This window comes from Neovison vison, chromosome 11 (assembly GCF_020171115.1).
Source record: "Neovison vison isolate M4711 chromosome 11, ASM_NN_V1, whole genome shotgun sequence".
NCBI lineage: Eukaryota > Metazoa > Chordata > Mammalia > Carnivora > Mustelidae > Neogale > Neogale vison.
Window position 1 is genome coordinate 193,970,198 of NC_058101.1, and position 27,150 is coordinate 193,997,347.

At 45.0% G+C, this 27,150-nt stretch overlaps 1 protein-coding gene and 1 non-coding gene across 3 annotated transcripts in view; one reads left to right on the forward strand and one right to left on the reverse strand.

Moving 5' to 3' along the window:
- Window positions 1-27,150, reverse strand: part of MFHAS1 (multifunctional ROCO family signaling regulator 1) — a 97,137-nt gene that overhangs the window by 16,481 nt on the left and 53,506 nt on the right. The window lies entirely within an intron of this gene.
- Window positions 7,015-7,118, forward strand: LOC122890707. Its single transcript, XR_006381153.1, has one exon. It is a non-coding gene; the product is annotated as a U6 spliceosomal RNA (small nuclear RNA).

Genomic DNA, 27,150 nt, shown 5'->3' on the forward strand with positions numbered 1-27,150 from the left:
TCCAGCCTGTCTGTGCTCTCCCACAGGCTACCGCATGCTGCCGGCATTCCTAGGATGGGAGATTTGGCTAAGATTGCTGTTGCAAGACTGAGAAAACAAGGCAAGTAGCTTGTTCTTCTCAAAAAATGTACCACAAATACAAAAAGTAGTACATAACTCGTGTTGTCTACTGAAATAGAAGCTCATAGTCTCAAATTCTTTAAACAAACTTGATTTTCAAACTAAAGGGTGCCATGCCTTGGGCGCAGGTCAGGATCTCTGGGCCCCGGGATCGAGTTCCACATCTGGCTCCTGGCTGGGGCAGGGAGTCTGCTTCTCCCTCTCCCTTTGTCTCTCCCCCTACTTATGCTCTCTGTCTCAAATGAATGAATAAAATATATTTTTAAAAACCCCTAAAATACTGAAATTACTGAATTAAGATTCACTGAGTATCTAGATAGGGAGATCTTACAGTGTGTGAGGAGACACAGGGGATACAGGAGTCTAAGTCAAGGCCTCTGATACGGAGGGTCCCCCCATCCGAGAAAGTCGAACATCCGTAAAAAGATCTACAGTCCCTGTGATAGGGACCCCCAAGCAAAGTTATGAAATGTTAGAAGAGCAATGAGGAGGACAGACTAACGCTGATTTGCAGGACTAGAAAAAACCTCAAAGACTGGAGGACACCACCTCAGAAGCCCAGTAACGCTCATGACCATGTGTTCTACTTATCATCATGCTGTTATATACATCAAGGTGAATGACACCCATTGATCCCAGAAGGAAAAACGATGATCACAGTGGCAGCTAACACTGATCGAGCATTTATTATATGCTTATGCTACAAATGCATTATGTCACTTAGTTTGGATACAGCCCTACGAAGGTAGGTACAATTTTTATCTTCAGGAGAGAGAGTCTCAGAGGGGTTAACTACTCACCAACATACACAAGGAAGCAGTGGCAGGGCCAAAATTTGGACCCAGGACTATCTGACTCCACTCTTAACCACCACACACTACTGTCCTGGGCAGGGATATCGTGATAATTAAATTAGACAACATAAGAAGTACTAAATGTTGTATCGGACATCTAGTAAGTTCCTGACACTCTTACTATCGTGATGAAAAAAAATTTTTTTTGAAAAGCTCACTTTTCCAACTATATAAAAAATTCATTTACAAATATATGATCAGTAACCAGATTCTCTATAGTAAAGTAATACGCAAGGATCAGACCGTAAGTTATCTGCCTGCAAAACACCACGTCCCCAGAGATTTGAAAACTTCAAATGAAAAAGAAAAATTAGATTTATTACACATCTGTCATCACTAGCAAAAGCAAATAAGAAATAAATTCCAAAGTTGGTAGGAGTTGTAAAAAAACAAACAAACAAAAAAGCTACATTTATAGAAAATATGTTAGTAAAGTGAGGACAGATATACATGTCACCTGGCATGTTCCCATTTTCAGGGTCTTGCTTCAAGCCCTTTCCTCTCTGACAAAAATTATGCAATGATTGCATGTTCACAGTATTTATAAAACAGTGAAAACTTGGTAACCCTCTCAAGTGTCCAACAATGGGGACATGATAAAAACTATGACACGCTACTAGGAGGGGAGCCTTCCTCTGCGGTCATTAAAAATTATGAGACTGACCTTTCTGGGTGACAGTGTCAGCTAAAAAGTACCCTCTGATTAGAGTATATGAAACTCACAAACGAGCTTCAAGTGAAACGGGTCATTCAAGACGAAATGGCCCGGAGGTTATTTATTTATTTTTATGTTTGAGTCTGTAGCAAAGCAGGATGGAGAGCATGTTTCACAACTGAAGGGCCAGGCCAGCTGTAAATGCTAATGTTTTCTCTTCTGTCGGAGATCTTCTGTCCGTGGGCAGTAAGCACACAGAGCCATCGAAGGAGCAGAAATTTGGCCTGACGCACAGAACACTGCATTCTCTGAAGCAGTATTAGGCCACTAAGTTATGAAGAACTGTTCTTAATGACTCTGGCTCAAGATTTCTGGCATTAAAAAGCTACCACATCAACTGTTTCCCCTCCCACCCCTGCCATAAAAGAACAGAACACTAAGTTTTATTATGATTCTTTAAAAAAAAAAAATCAACAGAAGGTGAGGGGAACGAACTCTTCATCTTTTTCTACTAAGCATCAGAATTCTCAAATGTGGGGCACATTACTCAAAATACTACAAATTGATCATACTAATGACTCAAATCATAATATTAAACGCCCTGCACATTTCAGTGCAAATGAAACCCACTTCCTGATCTGGGATAAAGATCTAAATTATGAATATCCCTCAAAACAGCCAAAGAGGTCTAGATAGTAAAACAAACAATGATACTGTTTGTATTAAGGAAGGAATGATCTGGAAGTCTTCGGAGCGTCTTGAGCTGTACTTTCTGAAATTCACACCCCTTGCCCCCAAGTCCACTGCTGTATTGTAATTAAGTGTAACTCTTGAGTAGCGGCTATGAGATACGTGAATGCCTGTTTCCCATATCTCCATAGGTCAAAGGCAGATTCGTCTGAAACCATGAGCAAGAAGGCTCCCTGCTTGGCAAGCCTACTGAGTTGTCTGAGACAGCAAAGGCCAGAGAACTCCATGGTCGCTTCATATGGAAGAGGAGAGCCACAGAGAGGTAAGCTTGTCTTAAGACGAAATAAAGCCTGGAAAGTATATACACAAGAGAAGTAAACCCTCACCATCCAAACGTTCAGCTTAAAAACATGCCATCGTGCACACTTCTGAGTGTGAGAAAAGGCAGAAGAGATCTCCTGGTACCTGCTGGTTCCAACATAATCATCTGTAGACTCGGCTGCATCTGAGAGGACGGTCCCCCGTGCCTGTACCCCCTCCAACCGGTGCCTCCCTCAGGATCATGGCTGGGCAGCTCCTGACTGGCTGCTGCTCCAAAGAAATAAAGTAAATAGGCCTGGCTGTGTGTTTTGGTAGTCTTTAAAAGAAATTCCATTTTCTTAGGCAGCTTTGGTCTCAGCCCTTTGATTATGAACTTTTTTTTTTTTTTTTTGGGCGGGGAGAAAGTGACGCACAGGAAGGAGGGTAACGAGTCTTTGTAAAGAGCAGAAATGGACCTGGGTCTTCTGTTTCGGAGTCCAGAATTGTGTTCATCTCTGGCAGTCATCTTTCTCACCGCCATCTTTTTTAGGACAGGGTAGGATCTACCTGGGAACCACAGGTCAGACGAGTCCACGGTTGACTGGCGGAAGCCAGTAGGCTGTGGCACCTATCCTCTGGGTTCTGGAAGCTGTCTGGGGGCTGGGGAGCAAGCTGTCAAGCTCACTCGGAAGCTGGTGGGGGGCACCAGCTGGAGTCCTTGGAAAGCTACCTCCATGGTCTGCTGAATTCATGGGAAAGCCAGTTGGGACCGCCTCAAAACTCCCCAGAAGCTACCCACTGAGCCTGCTAGGAAAGCGGCTGGGTCCCCGGAGATTCAGTGGGCATCTTCCGGCTGGTCTCCAGAAGTCAGCAGCGATGCCTGGATACATTGTCCAGCCCTTGGCTCCATGAACTTGTAGAGAGTTCTGGGACTCTGACAAGACTCCCCAAAACTGCAGGGAAGCTCCACGCTTCCTGGGAGCAGGGTCTGCTTTTGGCTCAATTAGTACCTCTTGGAAATGAGTCAATGGATGATAAGACCACTTAATAACGGGATCCATCCTGAGGGATGAATTCCAAAGGCAGCCACAAAAACTCACACCATCAGAAATGATGAGCTTCTCGTAAATTGTGTTTCCATTTTCACCAAACAGTCCTGTGATTCTTCAAAATGTGGAAATCTACCGAGTTCTGAGCAATTTAACAAGGTGAAGACATCTCTGTCTCCAGCCTTTTGCTGAATTCTCAAGACCAGTTTTGATGCTGAAAGCTGGGATTTCTTAAAAAAAAAAAAAAAAGAAAAGAAAAAATGCAAATGCCCTTCTGTGCCTCGATGCTTCGGGGACAATTTGTAAAGTCTTATCAGTAAGAGAGCACAACCTACAAGCCAAACAGAAGCAGGTCAACTGGGGTTCTTGGACGTGCCCTTGAACTAAAGGTGCAAGTCAGTTCCCACATTCAGCGAGTTTTTGGGGCCTGCTCATCAGACCGCACTAAACAAAGTGAACTTCAACACTTTGCTTCCATTTCTGCCCAACATCCTCCAAGGTGGTGGTGGCGGTGACAGAGGCAGAAGGAGAAACAGAGATCACGCTCTTGATGACTTCTGTGACTCACACAATGATTCTGACCTGCGGAGTCCTCAGATTGTCCTAATGAGTAACAGAAGCCAAGCCAAGCAGGAGCCCCACACTGGGCACAAACGACTGATACCTTTAATTCTGCCTTTTACGGAAGATGCTCCGTCTGGAGTGAACACGCTCAGCTTTTCCTTGTTTGGCCCAATTCCCAAGAGACGAGTGTCCTAAGAGTAATATCTGCTTACTAACTACATAAAGCTTTGTTTGCTTGTTTGTTGAGGGACAGAAGGAGGTGACTAGCACCTCGGGCAGGCTATGCTAAGCGGGGCTGCATTCAGACCCTCCCTGATGGAGAAGGACTCTGGTCTCTTCTGGATCTAAACAGTTGTGACCTAAGATCACAGCACCCCTTCCAAAGCATCTGGCCGGAGTTGAACCAGGAGAAAAGAAAAACAAAACCAAAACCAAAAAAGGTTAACATGATTTCTTTTCAAATCTCTGCCTGAATTTTGTCACTTTCTTCACATTATAAGCTTCACACTTCCTTGTCGTCAAGTCTGTTTTCCTTTTTTGTTTTTTTTTTTTTACTCACACACATCCAATCCTCGGTACCCTTCTTTCCTCCACTCACTTCCTCATGCTTGGCTCCATGCAGTCGCCTTTCCTTCAGCCCCTGTTTGCATCACCGGCCGAGGAATTCGAGTCCCATTACCCCCTCCTCCGGGCTACTGCTCTGCCTAGACTCAGAACCTGCTGGAAAAGCCTCAGGGTCTCCGAACTTAGTCTCCTTCCCACAAGTGTTCATCCCAGCACTGGGACGAGAAGCCAGGTAGAAGCTCCATGAGGATTCCCGTCTCAAGTGAGGTACCAGAAGACACAAGATAAACATTCCTGGGGCTGGAACAGCAGGTGAACCTGGCCCTGGTGGCCTTTACTACACGGATGAGAAATGACTCCAGCCAAGTTGCGTCCCCGCAACCTCCTCCAAGGGCTCCCAAGCTCCAAAGACTCTGCCTTTGGATCTGGAAGAGTGAACCCGAGCAAAATAAAAGATTGTATCAAACTTCTTTACCCTTTCTGGTCTCAGAGCCGTTATCAGTCCCAGATTAGCCCAGAAAACACACAAATTGCAATAACACGAAAACAAGACACCCTATCTTTGGATTATATACAAGATTTGTCTCGAGTGTCTAAAAATAAAGCACCCCGCATCCTGAAAAAGGCAGAACCAGGAGGCACCCCCTGAAGCTTGGATGAGGCGGGCTTCTGACAGGAAAGCTTTCGGACCACGGCAAGCACAGGGTAAACACTCACTACCCACAGGGAGGGCCAAGGGCTGGTCCAGAAAGCGCCGACAAAGTCATGTGAGGAAATCAGTCACGGACACACTGTGGGAAGGTGAGGCACCCAGAGCTGAAGCTACAGAGGACAGCGAGGCCCCCTAGGACGCGGCTCTGTCAACAACAAACATGAAGCGAATGAATCCCCTCCGTGTGCACATCCCACCCGAGCTGCGATCTCAAGTTAGCCCGTCGGCTGCTGGCTCAGGCGCGCTGTTCGGCGATGGCCCCGCGTCCCTCAGAAAACATAAGGACTGATGTCCTCACTGACCCTTAGAAGGTCTGCCAGGGTCTGACCCAAATCAAAGCTGGCCCGGGGCTGAGGGACTGACTGCCCCTGACTCTTCCGCCACACACTCAACTCGCCTCTCCTCAGACGACGCGCCCGCCGCTTGGCTCCATTTTCACTGCTAAGGGTTTATATAAATACAAATCCACCCAAGAAAGGAAAAAATATTTCCCTTTTTCCTGCTCTGGATAAAGTTCCAAGAGACTTGGCTAAGGATTAGACATGCTCCACAGATCAAAGTGTGTAGGGGGGACGGTGGCCGGGGAGGGGGCCGAGGGGGGAAGCAGGGCCCAAACCCAACCGGCCTTCCCTCTCTCCAAAGGCAAGCGAGGATTACAAAAAGCCCACACTGCTGGACAGAAGTGCTTTCGAAAGACTATTCTTCATTTGGATAGCCTGTCACCTACTTCTTACTGGAAGCGGTTCCAGGCTCAGAGAAGTGATCGCGGACAACACGAAAGCATTCCGACTGGAACTCTCTCCAGCCACAGCTTTCCTGTCCGCTGAACAGGGAAGGAACTTTTAGGACTGGAACTGCAACAGGAAAGGCCCAACAGCCTTATCAAAATCGACCTGACCTGGAAGGGATGGGATGATCAGAAGCCATAGATTTGCTTATCTCCTAACAGGGAAGATGACAAGATTTCCACAAATTCATTTTTCTTTGGGGGGGGGGGGAGGAATGAATGTTGGGCTGGGTTGGGGGAGGTGGAGGGAGCCAAGGAGGCCGTGCAGGGGCCTGGGAGACCAGAGAAAAGGAGGGCTAGGGGGAGCACCGAGATGGTCCCTCTTGCTTACTGTGCGCACGGCTGTTATCTCCCACGCGCATAAACAAACACTGCAGGAGAACCTATAGCGTGGGCGCAGGGGCCCGGGGGGGGGGGGGACTGCCTCCCCCCCCACGAGAGTCCCTTTACCTACCCCACCCCTGCCCAAGTCTCATTCCCAGAAGATCCAGACTGGACTTGGGGCCATTATAAGCAAACAACAAGCATCCCTGATGATCTAAAAAGTATCAAATGGCCCTAATGGTGGAAACCCAGAGCTCCTTGGCCACTTGAACCTCTTACAAGTTGCAATTATGAACAAGAAAGAATTCTTCATATTTCAATGGCACCTTATCTTGACGTAGATACAGCTGGCTTCCAGACTGAAGGCTAAATACAGATAGAAAGAAGAGAACATTGTGCTCGCTTCGGCAGCACATATACTAAAACTGGAACGATACGGAGATTAGCAAGGCCCCTGGGCAAGGATGACACGCAAATCTGTGAAGGGTTCCATATTAAAAAAAAAAAAAGGAAAGAAAGAAAGAAAGGAAGGAAGGAAGGAAGGAACATAATCATGAAAGCATTAAAGCCAATTAGGAAGTATGGGATTGCCCAAATGGGCTTGGTTTCCCATGGGGAAAGGGTAGTGCCAGGAGAAGCCAGTTCTCTGAGCAGCTCGGTCTGTATAGAACCTGCCACTCAACTAGGTCAATTTGCCTTCCCTGGGCCTCCATTTATCTTGTCTTGAGCTTTTCACTGAATATTGGACTAAGATCTGACGACCTCTTAAACACGGTCACTTGGATACCGACACGTCCAAAATCAAACTCTTGATTCCATTGGCCCTACTTCACCAAAGTTACTCCTTTCCAAGACTTCCCCATGTCCATAAATGTCCACTGTGTTCTTGCAGTGACTCTGGACAAAAAACACAGAGCCAGCCCTGACCCTCCTTTCCCCTTACATCCCACACCACAGCCCACAGCATCGGCACGTCCTGTTGCTCCAACTCAATCCGACCCAGCCCATCCGACCACCTGATCAGCCCCCTTGCCCACACCACCATCAATGGGACTATCATGGTGCTCTTCTAGCCCACGTCTGGCCTCCACGGTCCATTTCCCTGCTGAAGCCAGACGGGTTCTTTTAGAATGCAGATCGGGTCATGCCCCTCTGCTCAGAGCCCTCCAACACCTCCTGTGTCACTGGGAACAAAGCCCATGTCCTCACAAAGGTCTCCAAGGTCCCATGTGATCTGCCCCTGTTTACTTCCTGCCCAAGCACCTTCATCCGGCTCCCTGGCCTGACTTTGATCTGCACCCTGCCCTTGTCCCCCATATATATTTCATTCAGGTCTCTTGTACAAAATAGCATCCCCACTCTCCTGGTCCCTCCATATTCTATTTCCTGATTTACTTTTCTTCAAAGGACTTCTGTCCACCTGACATAGAAGGGTTGATGGTGTGTCTCTTGTTATAGCTCGTAAGCTCCAAATTATGGAGATTTTTCTTGCTCGCTTTTGGGTCTCAAGCTCCCAGAACAGTACCCGGCACACAGTAGGCCCTCAGCAATGGCGGGATCCACAGACGGAGGGCACATACATGGCAGCCTCGCAAGTTCCTTCAGGTCTGTGGTTCCAAATCTGACACTGTCAGTGCACAGTCACGCCCTCGGGGCCCAAGTCTATAGCTTCTTCTTCGGAAGGGTATACAAGTAACCCAGCCAGGGGCCGTTTCCAAACATCCCCCCACATGCGGCCTCCTCCAAGCACCATGGCCAGAGGCAATCACCCGTAAGGCTCCAGGAATTCACCCTGCTTTTCTGTCTTACTTGATCCTGCCATATTTTCAAATTGAAAAAAAAAAAAAAAAAAAAGCCACGACAAAGTCAAAATCCATTTGGGAGGCATCTAAGGCCAACATCTTAAAATATTTTCTAAATGATGACATAGTTCAGAAATACATTATGGAAACCTCTAAGTGTAGCATAAAACGTCTTCTTCTGAACTGTAGCTGAAAATGGGCTCCTTTGAGAGTAGTAGGGGTGAGCGGGGGAGACAGGAGGGAGCAGAGGTGTCACAGATTATTTAGTGCTCTGGATGTGGGGTAGGGGAGACTCCAGCGGAAATAAGTTCTTAGTGTCCCCTTCCTTTCCCAGTCGCCTCGTTTCCTCTCATGGGCGTATCATGCTGGGTTTTCCGAGGGGATGTTCCCGCGGATCGCTGGAGCTGCCTCTCTCCCCTTCTCCTCTGTCCTGCTAATTCTAAAGCTCTGGTTCCCCTGAGCTGCCAGCAGGCCCTGTGCCCTCCCTGACAGGGCGCTAAGCTGGGGAAGTGACGGGGCTCACGTCCTTTGTTCCCCATCTCTCAAGCTCACAGTCCTCTGCTGCCTGCTGCTCAGGGTCTTGAAAATCATCATTTTATATGTTGCTGCTTTGTTTTGTTTTACTCAGGTACGAGGGTCAATATGGCCTCTGTTACTCTGTCCCAGCTGAAAGCGGAAGTGTGGCTACTGGGTTTGAAGTACTTTCTACATCATGAATGAAGTCGTTTCTTTCTAAATGGTTAGCCTGTCATTGAGGTTAAAAACGCCAATGCTTCTAAAGACACTGAATCGCAAGACAAGTCATGGATGGGGAGAAAGTATTTGCAAAGGATATATCTGATAAAGGATTTGTATCTAGATTATATAAAGAACAGAACTCAAAACTCACTAAGAATATGAACAACCCAATTTTAAAAATGGGCAATAAATAAATCAATTAAATTAAATAGGGGCACCTGGGTGGCTCAGTCGGTTAAGTGACTGCCTTTGGCTCAGGTCATGATCCCAGTGTCCTGGGATCAAGCCCCACATTGGGAGTCTGCTTCTCTCTCTCCCTCTGCCTGCCACTCCCCCTGCTTGTGTTCTCTTGCTCTCAAATAAATAAATATTTTTTTAAAGAAACAACATACCATCTAATACCTAATAATAATTGGTAGGTGATGCCTCCCACCAATGGCTATAGAATTAGCAGGTCAAAGTAGTTAAAGGGAATTGGTGGTTGTCAACTTCTGAGGAACAGCAATAATATGGCAATAACCAATGGCAGCTTCTACAGGACACACATGCAAGAGCTGACCTACAAGGTAAGTCAGGGGGTCACACCGGCTCCTTTCAGTCTTGAAGCACAGGAGTAGTCCAGGGGCTGACCCACAAAGTCAATTCAAGAGACCACTACTGTCTCTCCACTCAGACTGGAAAGGACACCAGAAAAAGCGACCATAATAATCTCTAGCATCTATAAGAAAATTTGCCCTGCTTTTTATGGGGGGAAAAATCTCCTTTATTTCTTAAGCTGAGAAAGTATGCCCCATATTGAAGCCAAATTTGCATTTGGGTTTACTAGTCTAATAAAGCCATTTGAGACAAAAAAGTGTAGGCGGTTGCCAACCTACAAATATTTGACTTTTGAAAATAATTACTGGCCTCATTGCTCTCAGCAGTGATGCTTCTAACAACTCCAAGCAGCAAGCCTTCTACCGCCCTGTCTTCTGGGTCTCAGCCCCAGCCTCACTGCAGCCAGCCACGGCCCTGAAGCCCAGCCCAGCCCTCAGATGTGGGAGCTCTGGCCTTTCCGATCTTCATCCTCCCTGCGGGCTCTTGCCCGTATCTATCCCTACATTTTCACATCCTCAGCCACATACTCCACTATGGACTGACAGTGCCAAGACATATGGCCACAAATGTTCTTTTATAACTTTGTAGGTTATATGGGCTTTGTGGTTCGGCCTGGACACCAAACCAGCATTTAGAACATTGTCCCTACAGGGCTGTGTCTTCCCCTTTAGAGTCGGCAGACAAAAGAGAATTTTTGGAACACAGCCCTTTGTAGGTTGTGGACAATCTACATAAACCAACAATAAACGTTGTCCTTCCATACCACAGGCCCATATAAAGGGATTTCTTAGGCACAAGCAATATCACATGTCTAGAGGTCAACCATAGGTGACATTGGTCTTTTATAACTCGCTCATTGCTCTGGTGCACCCCCAGATTTTCTGCAACATAAGAGCCACAGAGATTTCTAATTTTATTCTAAGAGATAGGGGAGAAGGATCAACATGAGCATGAGTGCACTGACAATGTCTGAAACATGGCTTTGCCGCTTACCCACTGTGTGGCCTTGGGGAAATTACCTAGCCTCTCTGAGCCTCACTGTTCCCACGGGTGAAGTGTGGATAGGAAATGTCAAGCATACACCTCACAGGAGTGCCCTAAAAGTTAAACTGACCTGACCCCCTCTACCTGGCACACAGTAGCAGCTCACTAAATGTTCATTTCTTCCTCATATCCTTGTTCATTGGAATCCAAGGTTTATCCAAAAATAACTTCTGGAAAGAGATGGGCCTATCACAGGAGCAACTGAAAAGGCCTGACTCTGCTATCCCCTTACCCCAGATCCCTGTTGCTACCATTATAGTATATCCTGCCTCTAAGGCAGCACGGCTCCTCTAAAGGACAGCTAGCACTTTCGCACATTTCTGGAGGAAGAGACAATGTGTACCCCTTCTTTGGAGAGAAATTTTGTATTCCATTTCAAGGTATTTTTCTTTTTTCTTTTCTTTTTTTTTTTTTAAAGATTTTATTTATTTATTTATTTGACAGACAGAGATCACAAGTAGGCAGAGAGGCAGGCAGATAGAAAGGAAGGGAAGCAGGCTCCCTGCTGAGCAGAGAGCCCGATGTGGGGCTCGATCCCAGGACCCTGAGATCATGACCTGAGCCGAAAGCAGTGGCTTAACCCACTGAGCCACCCAGGCGCCCTCAAGGTATTTTTCTACAGAGATACCCACAAAGGTCAAAGGATATAGTCCCAAGTATTTCTTCAGTATGGTTTCCTACTTTAAGAGCTGAGAACAACTTAAATGCTCACCGAGAGAAGCCTGATTAAATGAAAAGAGCTTAGATAACAGAATATCATGTAACCAATAATAATAATTTAAAAAAGAACCAGATAGCCCTATATGTATTAGTATGCCCTGAGTGTATTTTTAACCTTAAAAAAAAAAAAAAAAAAAAAGAAGCCCCAAAGCAGTGTTTCTATTCTGCTACCATTTGGCAGGGGCTGAAGGGGTAAGCTCCCTCTTCCCCTATTTATACAGGCAAATATATATTTGTAAAAACACAGAGCATCTGAGCAAGGATACCCAGGAATCCCGGTTGTCTCCAGCGGGGGAAATGGACGGCCACGGACAAGAGAGAAGACGTTCTTCTCCCCACAGAGCCTTTTGTGCCTTTTGAAAGGTACCCACCACTTACACAGATGACCAAGTAAACATAAAACTCAAGTCAAGTCTGACTGGCTCAGTCAGGAGGGCGCACTCTACATGATCTCGGGGTTGTGAGTTTGGGCGCCATGTCAGGCACAGAGATTACTTGAAAAGAAAAGAAAGGAAATGAAAAGAGAAGAGAAGAGAAGAAAAAAAGAAAAAAGACTATTTAAAATAAAAAAATAAAGATAAAACTTAAAATAATCTACCCCAGTAGAAGTTCAATTTTTTTTCTTTTTTCTCTTTAGAATAGCTTTCTTCTTTTTTTTTTAAAAGACTGATTTATATTTATTTCGAGAGACAGAGAGAACATGAGAGAGAGGGAGAGGGAGAGAGGCAGAGGGAGAAGCAGGCTCTCCACTGAGCAGAGAGTGTGACACAGGACTCGATCCCAGGACCCTGGGATCATGACCCAAGCTGAAGGCAGATGCTTTAACGGACTGAGCCACCCAGGTGCCCTCTATTTATTATCTCAATTATAAATAAGTTAACACTTGCTGGTTTCAACAAGTAATGAACATAAAATGTATAAAAGAAAGGTGAGAATCACTTTCCTTCTTACTTACTTATCCCCTTCGCAAGCATCCGGTCCCCTTCCTTTCCTCTCTCCTTGCTCAGCTCAGACATACTGAGGGCTTCTCTACACACCTGGGATTTTTGTTTGTTTGGCGTCTTTTCCATCAGGCAGAGGCATACCATAGCACAATGCAACGTTCTTTTCTTTCCTCCGACTGCATACTACCTGATGGCGGTGTCAGCGAGGGCTGTATTTGTTCCCCACTTCTTCATTCGTCTAATATCAATGTCTTTCTCTTCTCTGACCCTCCCCTGCCCACGCTCACACAGTTTTACATAAGCAGACTCATGTCACACGATCATTTCTTTTTTTTTAAAAGATTTTCTTTATTTATTTGATAGAGAACACAAGTAGGCAGAGAGGCAGGCAGAGAGAGAGAGAGAGAGAGAGAGAGAAGCAGGCTCTGCACTGAGCAGAGAGCCCGATGCGGGGCTCGATCCCAGGACCCTGGGATCATGACCTGGGCCAAAGGCAGAGGCTTTAACCCGCTGAGCCACCCAGGTGCCCCAACACACAATCATTTCTTAATGGAGCCCTTTAGTTTGGTTGCTTTTTGCCACCACTCCCACCCATTTCCTGAACAGTGTCGAATGCCCTTGGAGGGTGAATTTGCATGCCCAGGTCCCCACCCCGTGGTCCTCCCCAGGGAGCCTCTACCCCCAACACCCCCCACCCTCAAGGCCAGGGATGGCTCCTGTGCTGGGGGCCTCTCGGAGTCAGGGGAGCCCTGGGGCAAAGTGCAGCCAGCTGGCCAGGCAGAGAAGCAGGGGCTCTGGCCAAGTACGATTTCAGACTCAGCGGTGATGCCCCATGCATCATGGAACAGAGCGATCTAAAAGGAGAAACCCCTGGGAGCTTCTCACAAACCCAGATCACACACCTAAGAAAAAAAAAAAACAGCACAAGTGACAGAGAAAAGCTCCTCCAGCAATCAGAGGCTTCTGGTTTCTGTATCCTTCCCTACCCCTCTTCCTTCACAAGGCAGCAGAGATGAGCCAGCGTGTGAGTAGGAAGGGGAAGGTCCAGTCTAGGTGACACAGCTGGCCCCTGGCCGCGTTTCAGGGGCTCCCTGCCTGGCCTTGGGGTGAGAGGGAGCAGCTGCCGGATGGATCGGAAGGAGCCAGGAGGAAAGGCTGGGGGATTAGCGGCTTCTGTGCGGACTTTATGGTGCCTCTGAGGTCCCTGCAGCAGGAGGTCAAAGAACGAGGAGAGAGTGGAAACAGAGGTTCACTCACTGATAAGCCCATTTCCACCCTCTGCTTCCCAGTTCTTAGATTTCATGGCAGCAAATTTCACGGCATTCAAGGAAGTACTTGACAATCCTTGTTCAGCGAGGAGGACAGTGCACAAAGGATCACCTCCCTCCCAAATACGCTCACAGGTCTGTCCATGTAAGATCTTTCCTGATGCCAGGGGCTATGAAAATATAAATCAACCTCCATTGATTAAAAATTTGATTTCTGCCAGAGCTTTGCGTCTTCTTTAAAAGAGGTGGGGTGGGGCTTTTAAAAATCCCAACAACCCACTTGTCATGTTGAAATCTCAGTTCGGCATTTCTATAAGGACTTGACCTAGATCCAAGAAAACCTCCTTGGACCCCAAGTGTGTGAAGATGTTAGCAGATATCACGCAGGGTCTCAAGCAAGGTTTTCAGAAAATCCTACTGATCTCAAGTCTACTGACAGCCCAGGGGCCTTAACAATAACTTCTTAAACACATGCAGAAGACAGCTGGGTCTACCTAGCGTCAGGGCATAGCGACTTCTGGGGAGGGCATGGATTTGCTTCCAGAGGAGCCCAGCATGAGGAGGAGGAGGGTGCGGCGCTGACCCCAGGAGCTGGCTCCCATCTGGACCACCTACCAGCCACAGGTCCCTAAGCAAATGGCTTTAAGGACACTAAGCCCAGGTCTCCACATACCACCCCCACCACGCCCCACAGAGAGAGGACACTGCACGCCACGCAGGCCCGTCGTGAGGCCAGAATGAGGTCATACACACGGGTGTCCAGCTAGAGGCCAGATGCCTTTCCCAGGGCTCCTGAGCCCCCCGGGGTCCCTGGTCTCTGCCCAAGGCTGGCCACCCGAACACAGGCGGCCCCCTCCGAGGAGTGGCAGCAACTTGCAGCCCGGTGAAAAAAGGTGAAGGAGGCAGATCAGATGGCTCCGTGGGGAACTGGAAATTGGGGTGAGCGACAGATTTAGTGAGTGAAGCAGACAAAGGCTGGGGCGGTCACCTGCCTCACATGTCAGTTGCAGAGGAAGCTGGTCTGAGGGGAGAAAAAAATGGGGGCAAGTCCTTAGGGAGAGACAGAGGGACCGAAGTTAGAAGGGAAACCAAGCAGGGGACCGAGATGGGGGCAGGGGATCAAGTCAGGGGATTAGAGATGGGAGGCCGGTGACTGACAAGTTGAATGACAGGACCTAAGGGCACATCAGACCGGGGATGTGGGAGGGGGACTGAGAGAGACTGGGACAGAGGGACAGAATGACACAAACCAGTCCCAAGTTCCAAATCAACGTAAGGAAAACTTCGACTTGTTTCCTTTCCTTGGATTCTAAGGATCGCTGTACGCTTGACATAATCCTGCTTTTCTTCCCTTAAATTAACTCGCAGATGCTGACTGGAACATCATAATTAATAAACGGCTCTTATTGAGCATAGCCATTTCTTTCATTAACTACAGGGTATTATTCACAACTAATTACAAAGCTCTCATAAGTTATTATAAAAACCACTTTGAAGACTTGGCTTTATGAGTAACAAGGTATTTCTCTGCATCTAGGAAGGTGCTTCGGGGAAGCCCGGTGAGCGTCGCTGCTGCAAAGGAGAGAGAGCAGGGACGACGCTGAGACCTGGGTTCTGCTCCCAGGGCCGTACTGACTTCCTGCAAGTTCCTGACAACCCCGGACTCCTCTGGGCCCCGGTCCTTCAGCTGCAAAGGGAAGAAGCTGAACTGGTTTATCTTCAGAGTCTGTTAGGCTTTAAATAGTCCATTCCAGCTTAAAATACTGTGAATATGTATTTTCTACTGAATTTTCTAGGTTTCTCAAGTTACACTCGCAAATTTAGCATGAAGTAGAACAATCTCTTAAAGAGGCCAAACGAACATGGCCCGCCCTCCCCACCCCCGCCAGCCACCCCCCACCCCAACCCCTGCCAGCCACCCTCTCATTGCGTCCCTACTTTATGGCCCTCATGCTTCCAAACAAGAGACGGCATCCCGCTGGTACCCAGAAGGAAGTTACCCACGGCTCAGTCTCATGCTGAGCACAGAGAACAGTCAGGGCCCGGAGAACAGAAATCCTACGGCCAGTAAAGCCTTCTCAGAGATTCATCTGTCTCCCTAGGCTTCAAAGAACTTGGCCACCTCTCTATATAGGAGTTTGAGGGCTCACAGAAAACGTCTGTTACTCTTCTTTAACACGGCAAGTTCCCCAGAGTGAAAAAAACAATCACAAACTGTCCAAAAAGAGCAAGATTTAATTTTCTGTATAAATAAAAGTGCTCTTCATTCCCCACTTAGTAAAAACCAGTAGCTTTCAGGAGCTCACAGCTGTGCTCATCAAGCCAGACCGAAATATGTCCACGTGTGCGGCTCTGTGCTCTAACACCGGCCTGTCTGCAAGGTAGACCAGCTGACCAACGAGGCAGCCAGGTCCCACCCAGGCTACACACTTCCTGCGAAGAGACTGGCGGGCAGACAAGCAGACCCCACAGACGAGGCCTCCCTGTCCAGAGGCTCAGCAGGGACCAGAGCGCCATGAGGCTGACCTCTGCTCACCTTCCGTAAGCTGACATCTACTGGATGTCTGGAGAGAGGCCTGGCTCTCTCCAAACACGGCGCAAGGGTAACCCCGCAGTCATTGTCCACTGGGGCAGGGAACATGCCCCCCCCTCCCCAAAATTCAAGTCTCCCTTAAATAAGGACCATTGCAAACCACTTCAGAGTCTTCTGGTCCTGGCAGAGGCCAAGGTCCTGGCTCAGGCAGAGAGCACGAAGCTGGAGGTGTGCAGACCCCAAAGCTGAGATTTCAAGGTCAAGGGTTCTCTCTCTCTATCTTACACACACACACACACACACACACACACACACTATCCCCGCTCCATCAGAAGTGGAATATAATTCCTGTCAATATGTACTTTAAGGTGATGCATATAATATGGGATCCCAACCAATCAGGGGCAGATCATCTGTAAGAGACAAAACTGTGTGTGATCAAGATGGATTTAGCCATCAGAGGCCAGACTGAGGGACAGCATCCACCGGTCCTAAAGTTCAAGGAAAGAAAAGGGATCAGAGACCAGGCAAGCAAGCTGGAGGCAGGGCTCCAAGCAACCAGGGAATGGTGCGCTCACAGCATGGAGGCCCTCTGGAAGGGCCTGTCAGAGATTCTGTCCCAGTGCACATTCAGGATTTCCAGGTTCCCAGCCTAGACTCCCTGGGGACCAGCTTTCACCAGGGAAAAGAAGACAGGAGTAGCCGCGCCTAGGGTACTCTTGACTATCCTAAGTTTCTTTCTTTCTTTCTATTTTTTAAAAAATATTTTATTTATTTATTTGACAGAACGATCACAAGTAGGCAGAGAGGCAGGCAGATAGAGAGGGAGGAAGCAGGCTCCCTGCTGAGCAGAGAGCCTGATGCGGGGCTCAATCCCAGGACCCTGGGATCATGACCTGAGCCAAAGGCAGAGGCTTTAACCCACTGAGCCACCCAGGCACCCCTATCCTAAGTTTCTGTAAACCCTGGACCTATTCCCACCAAAGTTTAAAGGGATAGAAGAATGTATTCATTTGCTAAGGCTGCCATAAGAAAGTATCACAGACCGGCAGCTTCAAGAACTGAAAGTGGTTTTCTCACAATGTGGGAGGCCAGAAGTCTGAGACAGAAGGGTCAACAGGGTTGGCTTCTCTGGAAGCTTCTCTCCTGGGCTCACAGATGGCCATCTTGTCCTCTCCCTGCTCTCCCTGTGACCTCATGTGGTCTTCCCTCTATCTGTGTCTGGGTCCTAATCTCATTCTTTTTTTTTTTTTTTTAAGATTTTGTTTATTTATTTGAGAGAGAGAGCGAGCACGAGCTGGAAAGTTGGGGGGTGCGTGCACAAAGGGAGAGGGAGAAGCAGCCCTATTGAGTGGGGAACCTGATGAGGGGCTTGATCTCTGGACCCCCAGATTATGACCTGAGCCGCTTAACTGACTGAGCCACCCAGGTGCCCCTAATCTCGTCGTCTTTTTTTTTTTTTTAATTGCTTTTTTAAAAAAAGTTATTTATTTATTTATTTGACAGACCACAAGTAGGCAGAGAGGCAGGCAGAGAGAGAGAGGAGGAAGCAGGCTCCCTGCTGAGCAGAAAGCCCGATGCAGGGCTCGATCCCAGGACCCTGGGATCACGACCTGAGCCAAAGGAAGAGGCTTTAACCCACTTAGCCACCCAGGTGCCCCCTAATTTCATCTTCTTATGAGAACACCAGTCATATTGGGTTAGGGCTCTCCCTTATGACCTCATCTAATTTTAATCTCCTTTTTTTAAAGGTTTTATTTATTTATTTGACAGAGATCTCAAGTAGGCAGAGAGGCAGGCAGAGGGAGAGAGGAGGAAGCAGGTTCCCCCATGAGCAGAGAGCCCAATGTGGGGCTTGATCCCAGGACCCTGGGATCACGACCTGAGCCAAAGGAAGAGGCTTTAACCCACTGAGCCACCCAGGTGCCCCTTTAATCTCCTTTTTAAAGACCCTATTTCTGGGATGCCTGGATGGCTAGTCAGTTAAGCAACCAACTCTTGATTTCCCCTCAGGTCGTGATCTCAAGGTGGAGAGATTGAGCCCTGCACTGGGCTCCACGTTCAGTTTAAATAAATAAATAAATATCTTAAAAAGAAAAACCCGATCTCCACATATAGTCACATTCTAGGGTACTGGACTCTAGGACTTCAACATATGAATTTTGGGAAGGGGGTCATATTCAGCCCAGAACAAAGACGACTAAATCAGAACATCTTCAAAATGCAAGGTTTCTTTTGCGACTAAAGAGGCCGACTCTTAATCTTCTTCTTCGGTTCCTGGAGAAGCATAAATTATAACTTGAATATTTTGAGGAGGCTCAGACCCAGAAGGAGTCCAAGATACCAACAACCGGCAGGACAGCTGTACCCAAGGGGTTCTGATGATGTACTGATGTCACCTTCCCATCAACTTTCTTCCTTTACATTTAATATCTATTCTTTATTTTAAAAAATGTCCCAGGACTTGACCCCGCAGGCACCTGCTGGGGGCACCACCAGCGGCTCGAGCACCCTAACACTCCAGCTGGGAAGGAAACTGGAGGCAGCGGAAGTGGGTGGGGTTCGTGACGTCGGGGGCCCGCCACCCCCCAGCCCAGCTGTCGGGGAGCCCGTAGGAGCCCCTGCCCTGCAGTCCATCCCAGCGGCAGGCGAGGAGGACACAGGACTGGAGGACCCTGAGAACCTGCACACCTACGTAGAGAGGAGACAGGGCAGTGCCTGACCTCTCCTAGCCCAAAAACTCAGTGGGAATTAACAACATAAAGTGAAAAATAAATGTCCTTCTTTCTCCTGACTGCTGGTTGGTCCCACAGAGGAAACTAAAGATAGTCCAGGACTTACAATGGTGTGAAAGCGATATGCATCTGGTGGAAACCAAACTTAGAATTTTGAATTTGGATCTTTTCCCCAGGATGGCGACCTGTGGTGTGATCCTCTCACGTGACCATGGCAGTGAGCTGTGGCTCCCGGTGAGCCATGTGATCACGAGGGTAAGCAAGCCATACGCCTGAGCCGTTCTGCACCAACGCATGCACCCTACTTCCCACTTTTGGTAGCCCATCAGTTACACAAGGTATCTAACACTTTCTTATAAAATAGGCATTGTGTTAGATTCTGCCCAACTGTAGGCTAATGCGAGAGTTCTGAGCTTGCTTCAGGTCGCTGGGCTAAGCTATGATTTTCGGGAGGTTAGGTGTATTGAAAGCATTTTCCACTTACGATATACCTTATCAGGACGTATAATGGATTTATCAGGACATAACCCCATTGTAGATCGAGGAAGACTGTACTGTTATCCATTTCTCTAGTGCCTTCCAGAAATACCGTATGCAAACACAGATTCTGTGTGTGTGTGTGTGTGTGTGTGTGTGTGTGAGAGAGAGAGAGAGAGAGAGAGAGAGAGACAGAAAGCAAGAAAGAGAGAGAGATACTTCTACCTGCCCACCTAATGTTCCTTCTCCTCTTCTTCCATAATCACAGAACCCTGGATTACACAAGAGGAAGAAACATGTGCCTAATTAAAATTCTTACCTTCACAGATTCCTTTAAAGATCTAGAGAGCCATGGGGTAGTTCTAACCAACAAAATGTAAGCAGAAGTCTGCTGAAACGTTTTGGCTTTTGTGATAAAGACGCCTTCCCTTCCTCCTACTTTTCTCCTTCTGTCTTTTTCTCACCTGGAAATCCAGAGATGGGGCTTGGTAGAGCACAGCCATCTTGCTGTGATGAAGGGGAAAAAATATATGAGGACAGAGGCCCACACAATTAGGAATGTGGAAATGAAAGATGGAGCGTGCATAAGGCACAGATGGTGGCATACTTGGGTCCCTGTACCAACCATGCATGGCCATCACAGGCAGATTTCTTGCAGCATAAGATAAATATAGCCACTCAGGCTTTTTATGATTTGTAGTTAATACCTTCCTGACTGATACTCATCTTTTTTTTATAAAACACATGACATCAGACTATACACATTGGTTTGTTTTTCCATTTAATATCTTGACTCAGTCAGGATATTGAGAATTGCAACTTTTTAAATTTAAAACAATTTTTTTTTGTATTTTTAAGTAATCTCTACACCCAACATGGGGCTCAAACCTACAACCCTGAGATCAAGTCGCGACTGAGTCACCCTGGTTGCCCCAGAGAACGGCAACATTTGTTTTTTGATGTTTGTTTGTTTGTTTAAATCTAAGATTTTATTTATTTATTTGACAGACAGAGATCACAAGTAGGCAGAGAGGCAGGCAGAGAGAGAGGAAGGGAAGCAGGCTCCCTGCCAAGCAGAGAGCCCGATGTGGAGCTCAATCCCAGGACCATAGGATCATGACCCAAGCTGAAAGCAGAGGCTTTAACCCACTGAGCCTGAATTGCAACATTGTAATCATCACACAGCATCCCACTGTGTGCCTAACTGACATGATTTGCTTTCATTTTTTCCTATTACAAACACTGTTACATCAAATATCTCTGTAGCTATTTTTGCATACTTGCTGGAAAATATTTACAGGGTCAGTGCAATTCCTGAGTCCAAGGATAACAACCTTTTAAATTGTGATAGATATTGTACAAATGACCTTCAAAAACACTCATAAGCTATATACATCTGCCTCTTTCCTTGTATCCTCAGTAATATTGGATATTACCAAACTTTGTCATGGTCCTCTCATGGGTAGAAAAGTGAGATCTTGTTGTTTTAAATTGAACTTCTAAACAGAGTAAAGATTAGGATGTTTTAATATGCTCATGTCTGTCAACATCAGTTCAACCTCCTCATTGTCCATCTTTGTTCTTACTGATTTTTAAGAATTTCCACATGAAAAGAACTGGCCCTCTGACATACATGCCACAATTGTTTTTCCAAGTACATTCTTTGTCATTTGACTTCATTCATGGAATTTTTGCCCAACAGAACCTTTTAATTTTCATATGAAATGTGGAAAGTTCGTCTTTCTTTTACAGCTTCTGTGTTCTGGAACATGTTTTGGGGGGAAAACGTCTTCTGTCTCCATTCCAGGCTATATTTAAAATTTACTCATGCTTCTAATAGTCTTTATGATTTCATTATTAAAGTTTAAATCTTAGAGCCATCTGTAATTTATTTTTACATAGTTTATCTAAAGTATGAGGACAGACTCTAGCTTTCTCTTTTTCCAACAGTTATCCAGCTGTCCCAAACACCTTGCAGTGATGAGTTTGCTTCTCCCACTGATTAGAAATGCCATGTTGTTCACACCAAAAGGCACAGTGCAAAGCAGGCGACATCTGGCAGGACTCAGACTCAGGTCCTATCCTCAAAGGCATCTCAATGATGCTGGTGAAAATATACAAGGGAGCTCATAAATCATTCAGTTAGCTTATAACCAAGACAATGAATTAACAGGATGAAACCAGAGATTAAAAAAACAAAACAAAGCTCAAAAGCCTGGAGCAACAGGAAATATGTATTAAGATAATGTCTGATAGGAATATAGTTAGAGCCTACAGATAGATGGAGTGAAATTAACAGCATCAAATTCAGAATGGGAGGTAACATGGAAGCAAAGACATGTCAAGTGTTCTTTGGAATTTTGTGAGTAGCTTTGATGTACGGTTGTTAAAAAGTAAAAGTGATGATACATGATCTTAAAAGAAGCAGGTTCATATCTTAGGCCATTTTAATAGAAAGGAGGTAACAGACTCCTCAGGTAGCCTACATTATCTGAAGCACTTAATTCTGCTCTGGACACCACACTCTAATGAGAATATTGATTACATCCTTCTCCATGATACTTCCTGATTGCAAAGATTTTATTTATTTATTTGACAGACAGATCAAAGTAGGCAGAAAGGTAGGCAGAGGGAGAGGGAGAAGCAAGCTCCCCAATCAGCAGAGAGCCCCATGTGGGGCTCGATCCCAGGACCCTGGGATCATGACCTGAGCTGAAGGCACAGGCTTTAACCCACTGAGCCACCCAGGAGCCCCAGTATACTGCGTGATTTCAAAATTGATCATAAAGCCCCAAAGGTCAAGGTAATGTGAACAGACGGATAAACCAATGGAACAGAAGAGACTTCAGAAAGAGACACACCCCATCCATAATCAATGATTCTTGACAAAGGGTCTAGTTAGTTCAGAAGGGAAAGCACAGTTTGTTCAACAGATGGTACCAAAACAACTAGTATCCGATGGGAAAAAAATCTCAACCCTGATCTCATGCTGTACACAAAAAATAACTTGAAATGGAACCTGTGCCTAAGTGTAAAAGTCAACACTGTGACATTAGAACATGGTATTTCCTTCTAGAGGAAAATCTAGGGGAAATTTTTCTTAATCTTGAGATAGCAAAAAGAAACAAATAAAAAGTACTAGCCAGAAAAAAACCTGGTTAGGTAAAATTTTAAACTAGCTCTTCAAAGGATACTAGGTTAAGGAAATGAAAAAGTAAGACAGCAACTGGGGAAAAACCTTTTTTTTTTAAAGATTTATTTATATTTTTGTTTATTTGACAGACAAAGATCACAAGTAGGCAGAGAGAGAGGAAGGGAAGCAGGCTCTCCACTGAGCAGAGAGCTCCATGCGGGGCTCAATCCCAGGACCCCAAGATCATGACCTGAGCCAAAGGCAGAGGCTTAACCACTGAGCCACCCAAGCGCCCCAAGGGAAAAACCTTTTCGTACATACATCTGACAAAAGACTTGCATTTGAAGTATATAAAAACTCTTATAACTCAATAATAAGATATTCAACCCAATTAAAAAATGGACAAAAGATTTGAACAGACACTTCACACACACACACACAGGTAAAATAAGCATATGCAAAGATGTTCAACATTATTCATCAAGGAATCACAACTTGAAACCATACAAAGATATACAACATACCCAGTAGCAGAACGGCTAAAATTTTAAAAGCTGACAATACCAAGTTCTGGCGAGAATTGGAGTAACGAGAATTTACATACACTGTTGGTAGGAGTAATGGTATGATCACTTCAGAAAAGTCTGGCAGTATCTTATAAAGTCAGACAAGGGCTATTATATGAGCTAATAATTCTAATCTTAGAGAAATGAAAATATATGGCCTACACATGGGGGCTTACACATGAATGCTTATATGGCCTTCTCATAATAGCCAAAAAATGGGAACAACCCAAATGCCCCCCACCAAATGAATGGATATACTGTGATATTTTCTATATGGAAAAGTACTCAGAGGGGGCAGAAAAAGGAATGAAATAGTAATATATCTAACAACATGAACAAATCCCAGAAACATGATGCTGAGTAAAAGAAGCCAGATCTGTGGTTCCCAAACTGTGGACTAAAGTCAACCCAGGGAACCCTAGCGGACTCACGGGTGACCACAGAATACCTCAAATTTAGGAGGGAAACACAGCAACAACGGAGTACCACAAAAGTACTTCAACTGAGTTCTCTGGACCTAATGGAACTCCTAGGGTATTGCTTTTGACTTACCATGAAAAAAAAAATTATTGATTCTCTAAGGGCACTATGAACCAAGAAAGTTATTAATCTCTGAGCCAGATACAAGAGAATATACACTGTATGATTCCAGTCATATGAATTTTAGAATGGGCAACCCTAATCTACAGTGACGGAAAGCAGACCAATGGCTGTCTGGGGTTTGGTGAGGGAGACGGCTGACGCACCTTTAGGAAGATGGAAATTTTGCTCCTTCTCTTTATGGAGATGGTGGTGGCATGTCAAAACTCATGGAATCGGTCATAGACTTTAAAAAGTTACATTTGTACTGTATGCAAACTATAGCTCAAAAAAGTTCATCTTCAAGGAAAATGCCCTCCAAAAGTTAAAAACATACATTCACAAAAATATCCTCTCTCATGGGCCTTGATTTTCTTTCCAAGATGGTAAGCGCCTCAGAGCAGGAACCGTGTGACAGCCCTTCAACATCTTGGTATCCAGCTCAGCACCCGGTCAAGCATCGCCTCATGCTCGGGAAAACATTTGTTCGTTAATTTCCCAATTGTCTTCACAATGAAGATGTTTCCACAAGGAAATGAATGAAACAGAAACTGAATTCCAAATTTGTTATATAATTATCTTTTTATGAGAACCAATTTTTATTTCAGCAATTTAATTTTTAGCATTTATAAATATTTATAAAGCTTTTCTCCCTTACTCCCCCTGGATTCGAGTCATTGAATAAAGGTTCAAATTAAAATTTTGCAAAAATCACTTAACCCTCCGAGGGCTTCTGGGATCCCAAAAATACCACGTAGAAGGGTCAACATTTACAGACAGCTCTCATTAACCATGTGTTGAGATTAAATTATGCATGGCCCCCTGAGAGAACAGGTATCAGCAAAGTAAGGCCTCCTGTCTGTTCCTATAAATAAAGTTTTATTCTCAGTCCTTTACATATTATCTGTGGCTTCTTTTCAAGATGGTAAAACCCTGCTTTCAACTCTGCTTCAACAGCAGAGTTGGGTAGTTGCCAGAAACTCTATGGCCTACAAAATTAAAAGTATTCTATCTACCCTTTACATAGAAGTTTGCTGAGTCCTGATCTGGGATATATCTGACTTAAAACATATGCAAGACAGGAGAAAACCAAACACTGAAATGAAAGATGACATGCACGTTGTGATTGAGGAGAGAAGTTTGTTATTTCAAATGCAAATTTCAGGCTCTAAACTTTCTAGAAAGAGTACCCAGATTTCCATTCTAAACACTTCCTGGGTGATGGATCTGTATGTCCATGAACTCAAGGTCTTATGCGCAGTATTATTTCAGGAAAGAACAAGGACGTGGAGATGGCTTTCCTTTGTCCCCCTTCAATTTACATGGGTCTGAAAAATCTGATTCTTTTTTTCCTCTTTGAATTTCATCATTTTTCTGTAAGTGAACTAAACTTTCTGTTTTCCTCTTTTCTGTCCACAGTAACGTTCTCTTGTTGTTCATTTAAACTGGCTCTTTACATGTGTATGAAACTCATTTTCTCTCTAAATGTAGGGACTAAAACATAGTTCCATGTGAAAACATTTTATGTTAAAAAAAACAAAACAAAACAAACAAACAAAAAACCCTTTAGATATTTCTAGAAAAGTTTAACTATGTTAGGGAAAGGAATGGGGGAATGGTGACCCTGTGACTTTGACAAAATGTAACTGTGTTCCATGTCTAAAAATATTCATTTAGCATTTGAAATATGAACTATTATCATATGTAGTCAGCAACTAGATGTTCATATCACTGTGGTTTTTAAATGAAAGTTTTACAAACTTTCTTCTAAGGTGGACAAGCTCTTCTTAAACAGATGACCAAACAAGTTATACTGCTGGCCTTTTAGGACAAAGATTTTTTAAAAGCAATGAGGCAATGTTTGATTTTCTCCAAAGAAGATATATAAATAGACAATAAACACATGAAAAGACACTCAACATGAGTAATCATTAGAGATATGCAAATCGAAACCACAATGGTTCATATCCACTGGGACGGCTACTATCAACCAAACCAAACCAAATCAAACCAAACTCAGAAAAATAGTGTTACAGAGGATGTAGAGAAACTGGAAGCCTTGTGCACTGTTGGTGGAAATGTGTGATAGGGCAGCTGCTGCGAAAAATAGTATGGCAGTTCCTTAAAAAGTGAAAGATTTATATGATCTGAAGAGAAACCAAAGTATTGGCTGCTCCTTAAAAAATTAAAAACAGAATTACTATATGACCCAGCAAGATACTCAAAATGCCCAAAAGAATTGAAAGCAGGGTTGGGTGCCTGGGTGGCTCAGTCAGTTAAGCCTCTGCTTTTGACTCAGGTCATCATCCCAGGATCCTGGGACCAAGTCCCACACTGGGCTCCCTGCTCGGCAGGGTGTCTGCTTCTCCTTTTGCCCCTTGTGTGCATGCACATGCATGTTCTCTCTTTTGCAAAACTAAATAAAATCTTAAAAAAAAAAAAAGAAAAGAATTGAAAGCAAGGTCTCAAAATGACACTGCTATACCCACATTCATAGCCACATTATTCACATTGGCTGAAACATGGAAGCAACCCAAGTGTCCACTAACAGTGAATGGATAAATAAAATGAGGTGTGCACACACAATGGAATAGTATTCAGCCTTAAAAAGAAAGGAAAATCTGACACATGCTACATTGTGCATGAACCTTGAGGACATTATACTAAGTGAAATAAACCAAGTAAATACTGTATGATTCCCTTTATATGAAAGACCTGGAGAAGTCAAATACATAGAGACAGAACGCGGAAAGGTGGTTGCCAGGGCTGGGGAACAGGAAGAATGGGGAGTTGTTATTTCATGGGTACAGAGTTTCAGTTTTGTGAGATGAAGTTCTGGAGATGGATGGTGGTAATTGTTGCACAATAACATGAATGTACTTCATGCCACTGAACTGAACACTTAAAAATGGCTAAATTTATAAATATTATGTTATGTGTATCTTACCACAACAAAAAAAAGGGGGGGGGAGAGTAATGCAAGAAAGGTCTTGCAATCATAGTATATAAAGAACCCTTAGAATTCAATAAGAACACAAACTATCCAACAGAAAATATGCTTAAGGTTTTAATGAACACTTCACAGAAGAAGACATGTGAGTAGACAATATACATGAAAAGATGCTCAAGACCTTTAGTCAAGAAAATGCAAATTAAAATCACATATCCACTGGAATGGCTTAAGATAAAGATCACACCCAATGTACCTAAGCACACTCATACAGTCCTACTGGGAAAATAAAATGATGCAACCCATTTCAAAAAAAGTTTGATAGTTTCTTATAATACGTTAAATACATGCTTACTATGTGACCTAGTGATTCCACTCCTAGATGTTTACCCAAGAGAACTGAAAACATACGCCTGACACACAGAGACTTGTAACTGAATGCTCA